The sequence below is a fragment of the Mercenaria mercenaria genome, chromosome 6 (assembly GCF_021730395.1).
Source record: "Mercenaria mercenaria strain notata chromosome 6, MADL_Memer_1, whole genome shotgun sequence".
Lineage (NCBI taxonomy): Eukaryota > Metazoa > Mollusca > Bivalvia > Venerida > Veneridae > Mercenaria > Mercenaria mercenaria.
In genome coordinates, this window is record NC_069366.1 from 73,479,850 (window position 1) to 73,488,746 (window position 8,897).

At 34.9% G+C, this 8,897-nt stretch overlaps 1 long non-coding RNA gene across 1 annotated transcript; it reads left to right on the forward strand.

The window, feature by feature from the left end:
- The first annotated feature begins 2,043 nt into the window (after positions 1-2,043).
- On the forward strand, positions 2,044-7,168 carry LOC123548621 (uncharacterized). The gene is made up of 4 exons (XR_008371435.1): positions 2,044-2,172; positions 4,928-5,044; positions 5,645-5,721; positions 6,580-7,168. It is a non-coding gene; the product is annotated as an uncharacterized LOC123548621 (long non-coding RNA).
- The last annotated feature ends 1,729 nt before the right edge of the window (positions 7,169-8,897 follow it).

Below are 8,897 nucleotides of genomic sequence, written 5' to 3' on the forward strand. Positions count from 1 at the left end.
CAAACCGAAAGTACATTTCAAATCGAAAGAAGAATATGTAGATCAGTGAGACATTTTGTTTGTATTAAACATTTAGGTCCATAGATATCACGGCTGTAATAAAAGCTCAAAACAGTTTTGCTGACAAAATCAGTTATAAAATTTGCATTATCAATTTTATTTGTTTTTTTAGAAAAATAAAGTTTCTTGTAGATCTATCATGAAATTAAAAAATCCAAAAAAATCAGGTCACATGTGTTTTCCGTATAGACTGTGTTAAAGCAAGGCAAAAAAGAGTGGACATGGAATTCATATTAATCTCAGAAAGCACCAGAATGCATATTTTCATATATACTTGAAAAAAAAAATCTTTGAGTGGGAGGGGGGGGGGTGGGGGTGGGGGTGGAGATGAAAAGACCCCACCTGCCCCCACCTCCATTTGTCGCGCGCCACGACTCGCACAAATCTCACTTATTCATATTTTGGAAACTTGACAGGTATGAACATGGACGTTTTGGCAATCAATGATGTGTAACCAGGCTATTAGATCAGCCAAATTCTTTCATAAAATTTTATGAAAGAATTTGGCTGATTTTTATCATTTACAAAATTAGAATATCAACGGATTTGTATACAAACACGCTCTCATTCGTTAATATCGACTTCTAGTCGATGAAAATATTTTGGTTTGTTTAAGAAATGATATATCTCATCCAGTGATTTGTTGTTGAATAAATCATTGTTTGGAGTAAAGTTGTGAAGGAATTATAGCACGAGGGTACAGCACGAGTGATATAATAATACGCATCTAACGACAAACAATGATTTATTCAAGAGCAAATCACTAAATGAGATAATATATATTATTTCGATTCTAACACGTTACCAAGGATTTTTTTACGTACATCCTTGACGACATTCATTAAGTATTTGCCTATTTTCAATCGGTTTCTTTTCCAGCGCGCTGCTATGCCGTTTGATGTCATGACGTAATAATTGTGACCTCAGAACAGTGATTTGTTGTATAATAATTTACTGTTTTCTGCCTTCTGTGTTTAATAGGAAAATAAATCGGATGGTGTTAGACTTTCACACAATAGTTTGTTTACACTGATAAGTATTGATATCTTAAGAAAATAACAGTTGAAACTATATATATAAAATCATTACTTATTCAGGCTAGAAAATACCCTGAGGTCAGGATTTGCTAGTCGTCCGGTACCCGGCTAGCAGGCTAGAAGTCCGATTACCAGACGGCTAGACACTTACTTTAATGTTTGTAACAGTATACATTTTATAGCACACAAACGTGACTGTGTCATAATCGCTTGTACAGTTTTTCGACAGGACATTATTAAGTAAACCATGTCATGTTAGAATATGGAAATGTCTAGCTGTCTTGTAACCAATGCCTAGCCAGAGTTCTAGCTGTGAGGTAACCAGATGTATCTAGCACATCCTTAAGTGTTTTTTTTTTCATCATCTGGTTACATGTGATTGATATTTTATGTTAGGAAAAGAGCTTTTTATGAAATTGTAATTGTCATTGTTTAAAAGGGTTCCAGTTATGTTTTTGATGTTGTTTTACTAATTTTGTCCAATATAAGATTGAATGATACATTTTGTAATGTAACGATTAAGAGTTAATTGTGTTTGAAAATTTGATTCACAGAAAATAATTAGAATTTTGATAAGATCCGCTTTAAGCATGCTTATGACATGAGCACAAAAGTACAAATTTGTTTTTGTTTTTTTTTATATAAAATGTCATTAGATATGATCCCTGGCAAAATATGAGCCATGCCATGAGAAAACCAACATAGTGGCTTTGCTACCAGCTTATGTGCAGTCTGGTTAGGATCCATGCTGTTCGCTAACGGTTTCTCTAATTGCAATAGGCTTTGAAAGCGAACAGTATGGATCCTGACCAGACTGCACAGATGCGCAGGCTGGTCTGGATCCATGCTGGTTGCAAATGCACTATGTTGGGTTTTTTCGTGGCGTGGCTCATATTATTATTTCGTTACACTTTCACAATACTTTAATAGATAAGTATAAATTCTTTTCAGTGAACAAGTTATTGGGGAGATAGTCTGATTACTTTGGAGCTGCCAGATTGTGTATCATGAAATCCTGAAAAAGTATTTCAACAACTTTTTCTTGAACCACAGAAACTTCACCTTACCAAATTGTGTGAGTGTATACATTCGCTAGAAATATTTTTATGAATTTGTTGTCTGGATTATCCATAAAACCCAGTTTCAGAATACTATACACTGTATTACAGGTTAAAGATCATGACTTAAAATCTTTCATTGTTTCATGACATATAATCTATAAACATTTAAGACATTTTATATGTATCTTTAGGTAACGTCTCTTCTTCCTGGTACACATGGTTTTCAAGAAAATTCCACAGTCATTAATTGACAACAATAAATAAAAAATGTAGAAAGAAAACAGGGAGTTGAATAGTTCCTATTTGAAATGCTGGTCAGTAGTGGTCTGCTACCTTAAAATTTAATGCTTACTCTCAGTTTCGATATGAAAAATTGTCGAAGACATAAAAACCATCACATTTCTTGTAGAATACATTCCAGCAGTTGGAGATGTAGCTTCCCACAAATCGGTGTGTAGGTACATATTTCCTAGGGAGAGTTCAGTGTAATATCTTCTCGGATGTTACAGAAAGAATGCATAGTATTATGTTTCAAGAAATAGATAAAGCGAAGAACTAACTCCAGAAATATACTTTTTACTTCAAAACTAACATGTTTCGTCCATTGGACTTCATCAGAGTATAATAACAAAATAGTATGACGTCACAGGAAAGTACGACGTCAATGACGACGTCAAAAGACGTTACCCATTTTGGCGTAATATTCACATATAGTATAGGATCAAAAATAGATACTTATTCCCTGCAAAAATTGCAAAGCAAAAATAATATTAATGCAGGCAAGGAAAACTAACTTATATGCAAAAATACATTAGGAAGAATCTGTGTGAAAAAATGAAAGACTAAAATAATATTTTAGCATTCATGCCATGAGGCCAGGCTGTATTCAATGTATGAATCCAACGAGTCTCTTTCAAGAGCCTAAACCAGTCATTTTTAACCAAGTCGATTGGCATGAAAGAAAAATCACTAACAGAGTGATTTTCAGAATTGAAATGTTCAGATACATTTGTAGGAGTATCAGGAAAATGTCTGATATCAAATTTATGGCTGTTCATTCTTTGAGAACATTTCTGATGTGTTTGTCCCACATATTGTAACTTACACTTTTTGCATGTGATTAAATAGATAAAATTTTCAGACATGCAGTTAAGATTTTGTTTAACATCGTAAGTTTTTAAAGTTTGAGAGCTTGTAAACTGTACAGATTCAGTGATATTAGCGCAATGAGAACACCGTGTTCTATTACATTTAAGAACACACCATTTACATCCGAAGACATCAGGCTACTGTGAACCAAGATATCACTAAGATTTGTAGGTCGCTTGTAAGCAATAATTGGTTTGCATTTAACCAGGTTGCGTACACTGCTTTTCTCAGATAGTTCAAAAAGCCCCCAATATTTATTAAGGATCTGACCAATGTTTGGTAGGGATGGGTTGTATACGCAAACAAAGGGAATAATATCATCTGTGTTCTGCCTGTGATTGGTCATGGCTTCTTCGGTTGACAATGCTGATGCTTTATCTAAAGCATCATCAAGGATATGACTTGGATAATTACGATTTTGGAAATACGTTCGCAATTTCTCCAATTCATTTGTGAACAAATCATCATTAGAAGTGAGACGCCTGTATCGCTTAGCTTGGCTATACGGGATCCCTTTCTTGCATGAAAGAGGGTGACAGGATGAAAATTCAATGTATTGATGTGTATTGGTTGCTTTTTCATTACAGAAAAATCAAAATTACCATCTCCTGTTCTACCAATATTAACATCAAGAAATGTAGCTGTATCTCTTGAATAACTGTGGGTGAATTTTATATTGGGATCGACATTGTTTAAACTGTCAATAAATTTAAGTAGGTCTGCTTCACTGTGTTCCCATATAAAAAAAATGTCATCGAGGAAACGTAACCAAAGCGATGGCTTAACAGTAGTATTAGCTAGGAAATCGCTTTCCAGTTTACCATAAAAAGTGAAGCATAAGTAGGAGCCATACGTGTACCCATAGCAGTACCTAAAATTTGAACATAATTTTCATTATTGAACTGAAAATGGTTTTTAGTCAAGACTAGTTCAATAAGCTGGCAAATATCATTGACTGACTGATGTGACAAGTATGAATGAGCTTTGTCCAAATATTCCCGGCAAGCCTCTATCCCGTCATCATGCGGAATATTAGTGTATAAGGATGAAACATCCATAGTAACCAAAAATGCATTAGGGGAGATATTAGGCATAGACCCTAGCTTTTTAATGAAGTCAGTAGAGTCTTTAACATATGAGGGTAGGGCTTCCATGTGTGGCTTCAAGATATTATCAATGTATTCAGATATGCCTTCAGTAACAGAGTTATACCCAGATACAATTGGCCGTCCCGGGTAACCAAGTGGTAGTTCTGAGTTAATATCTTTATGAATTTTGGGCAAGATGTAAAACTGTGGCGTTCTGGCATCACTAGGTACAACTAAAGTATCATTAGAATCACCATTAACATTCCTACAAATAACATCTAAAACAACAGTAACATCTTTTGAAAACTGTTCAACAGGGTTATGATCAAGTTTTTTGTAGTAAGCAGTATTATTCAGCTGTCTGTTGACTTCAGCAATATAATCAGTTCTGTTCATTACCACAATAACCGAGCCTTTGTCAGATTTCTTAAGGATTATACTATCATCATTTCGAAGATTTTTCAGGGCAGAAAGTTCATCAGTAGATATTATGTTTCCAAATTTATTCATGATATAAATATTTCTTTTTCAGAGGACCAGACATTGTGAGAAAGCTTGATTGCATTCAAGAGCTGCCAGAGCTAAAGTAGAAAAGAAACTAAACAACTTCTTCTCATGATCTGCTTAATTGATCTTCACATTGAATTGTGTGAGTTATGAATTTCGTTTCAAAGGGTATCATAAATTCTCTTTCTGATTAATCCGCAAGAACCGGTTGAAAACTTAAATATTGAACATTCCTTTAATTAACGTTATACGTCATTTGATCATATAGCTCTTTTCATTTACAAGTTAATGAAGCATACATTAAAAATGATTGTGTCACATGGCGGAGATATACTGTTTCTGCCTTTGCCGTCTGTCTTTCCGTCCGTCTATCCTGATTAAGCTTGGCCGGCTTTCTTAGGTCAAACTGCTGGCTGGATTTCGAAGAAACTTCACAGGACTGAATCAGAGATCAAAACCAAGTATAGTTTTGCATATGGCGAACACGTTCCGCCTCACTGCATAAAACGGCTGACAGAGTTTAAGGTATACATAGCTGGGAGACATATGTTTTTGTGACAAAAGCACCTTATAGTTATTCTAACATATTTCAGCTGAAGGGAGCAAATTTATTTAATAACCTGTTACATAAAAAAGGTGAAAAATTGAAAAGTTACTTAAATACCTTGAAATTTAAAAGCAGTTTACTGAGCTGTATATTCATTTCTCAGAAAAAACATGCATATTAACTTTTTGTTTTCAGCAACCTGTATGCTACATTGTATAATGATGTTGAGCAAATAAAGATACTGCAGTCAGCGTTACAACCTTCATTAAACAGTAAGATTTTTATGACAATATTTTAAATTACTTTACATATATTTTTGTCAAGCACAAATGGCTGTGCTGTGTATGTGTGTCTGTCCGTCTGTCTAGATTTGAATCTCTCGGCCATAACTTTGACATGCATGAAGTAATCATGTTTATATTTGGCATAAATGTTAATCTCGATAAGACAGAGCACATTTGCAAACCCAAGGTTCCTATCTCAAAGGTCAAGGTCACAGAGGTCAAAAGGTGGGCCCGACATGTTTCCTGTGGGCCTCTAGTTAAGGGGGCTTATTGCACTTCAAATCTAAGTTATCCATGTAGAGTTCTGGTTTCCATTGCAGCCAAAAAGAAAAAAATACTTCATCACAGAAACTGCCAGTCTGATTTTGAATTCTTTATCTCTACAGCTTTGATATTCGGCATGTGATATAAGGGTTTGACTGTCTACCATAATTCTCCAGATTATTGCCTTAAGGCCAAAAAGGCCATACCCATGTTAAGGCATGAACAGAACATAATGAAAGCCGGGAACATGTTTTGACAGGTCAGATAAATTGTACAATATAGGCTAACATAGAAGAAGCCCAAATCTGTACTGGTACCATTACACAAACCCACTTGAAGCTTTGAACATAGGTGAGAACTTTAGGGTCAATGACACTCTTATTTTTGCTTTTACTGAATGATATATATATATATACACTTCAATGGAACCAGTGTAAGGTGGTGCAGAGTAAAAAAAAAAATATACTTACAACTTTTTCTTGTAACAGTATATTTTTTTTCTTCTGCAATTAACTGTTTTAATTAAATAACTATTTAAATGATAATGTACACTTCAGTTTATGTTTTCACTCCTTATTTCAGGAATGAATTGGTGTTACAGAAATGGATAATATATGGAGACAAACACTTTCAGGCTACAGAAACTACACATTGTTTGAGACTATGAGAATGGCTTATTTTCATGGTGGAACTCATACCACAAAGAAAGAACTTGCTTTATCTTATTTCTTATAACTAGTCCCCAAAGACATACCCAAGTAAACTACAACAGGAATGAAACCAAACAAAGTCGATTCAGGATTTAGAATTGAATGTTTTTGTGTCAACAGTGTGTGAAAACTGTGGAAAATAGGATTTTAATTTCAAGGATTTGATTTAGTATGTCAAGGAGTGATTTGTTTTTAATTCATCACACAAGTTATTGACAATGCTCTAAAATATAAATAGGATGTGTAAATACAGACTTTCATACCTAACTAAAATAATGTTGAACTCAACAGAATAAACAAACAACCATCTGTTGTATGATATATTAGTTGATTTATCAAACTTCGTCAGTTTTGTTACATTACTTATCATTGATAGAATCTATTATCTAATAACCCTTTACAGTGTGTCAAGTACTCATCATTATAAGCTATTTTGAAATAATTACAGGACTGATATTTTACTGGTATTAGTTACATGTGTTGTTATTAGACCCCTTACATTTGAAAGTGAGTTGTCTTTATACATACAGGATTCTGCTATTCCATCTGTCGGCTACTACAGTCTGTCAGATCTTTGTCCAGAAATTACATTTGAAATACAATATAGCATCAGTTTCAGTTATTCTTGCAAAGAAAACTTTTAACAAGGTGATGGACTGCTTGCACGATTTCAACTACTCTTTTTCCAAAAACATGGTGACATTTGAAGGTCCAAAGAGTGCAATTCATTGAGGACTGTACATAATTCTTTTCTTTCTGGACTGATACTCTATTACATGTATCAGTATTATTCAGCCAACTTGTTGCATGCAAGATTTGATGCAGTGATTCAAAGGTCAATGTTACACGGAAACATTTAAGTTTGTTAGCTCAGATATACGAAGTATGGAGAGCTGTCCTACTTGGCCTCGGCGTCTTTCTGCGTCACCTTGGTTAAAGTTTTGATGAACTTTCTCTTTATCTCAGTAATTACTCGAAGACTTTGTTTCAAACTTTAAATAGTTATTCGTCATCTTTACCCACATCATATGACACAAGGATCATAACTCCATCACCAATATTTCATGAATTATCTCCCCTTTTACTTAGAATTTCAGTTTGAAGTTTTGATGCACTTCTATTCTGTCTCTTATTAATCCCCCGCCACAAGTGGTGGTTGGTGGGGTGGGGGGGTTGTTATAGGAATGGTCTTCGTCTGTCCTTCCGTAACACTTTTGTGTCCGCTCCATATCTCCTAAACCCCTTGAAGGATTTTCATGAAACTTGGGTCAAATGATCACCTCATCAAGACAATGTGCAGAACTCACGAGTCTGCCTTGTCAATTCAAGGTCAAAGGTTTGAGCCTTCCATTTTGTGTCTGCTCTATATCTCCTAAAACCCTTGAAGGAATTCTATAAAACTTGGGTCAAATGATCACCTCATCAAGACGATGTGCTAACTCACGAGTCTGCCTTGTCAGCTCAACGTAAAGGTCACAATTCAAGGTCAAAGGTTTGAGCCTTCCATTTTGTGTCCGCTCTATATCTGCTAAAGCCGTTGAAGGAATTCTATAAAACTTGGGTCAAATGATCACCTCATCTATGAGTCAGCCTTGCCGACTCAAGGTCAAGGTCACAACTGAGGGTCAAAGGTTTGAGCCTGTCCACTCTATATCTCCTTAACCCCTTGAAGGATTTTCATCAAACTTGGGTCAAATGATCACCTCATCAAGACGTTGTGCAGAATTTATGAGTCAGCTATGTCAGTTCAAGGTCAAGGTCACTGCTTAAGGTAAAAGGTTTACCCTTTCACTATCCATAGCAGTGGCGGGGGATTTAGCTGTCTTTCAGACTGCCTTGTTTCTAAATGGATTTGATTCAAACTTAAAATGTTGTTCCACATCATCACCCACATGATATGACTCAAGGTTCATAATTCTAGCAGCAATATTTCATGAATTATGTTTCCCTTTTACTTAGAATTTAAGGTTCATTTCGATGCATTTTCACTGTATCTCTGTTATTACAAAGAGATTTTGATTCAAACTTAAAATAGTTGTTCCATAACATCACTCACTTCATATGATACTAGGACCATAACTCTTGTACCAGGATTTCATGAATTATCTGCCTTTTTTACTTAGACACTCGGGTGAATGTTTGGTGCATTTCACTCTATTGCACTTGTTATTAAATAGATTTGATTCAAAC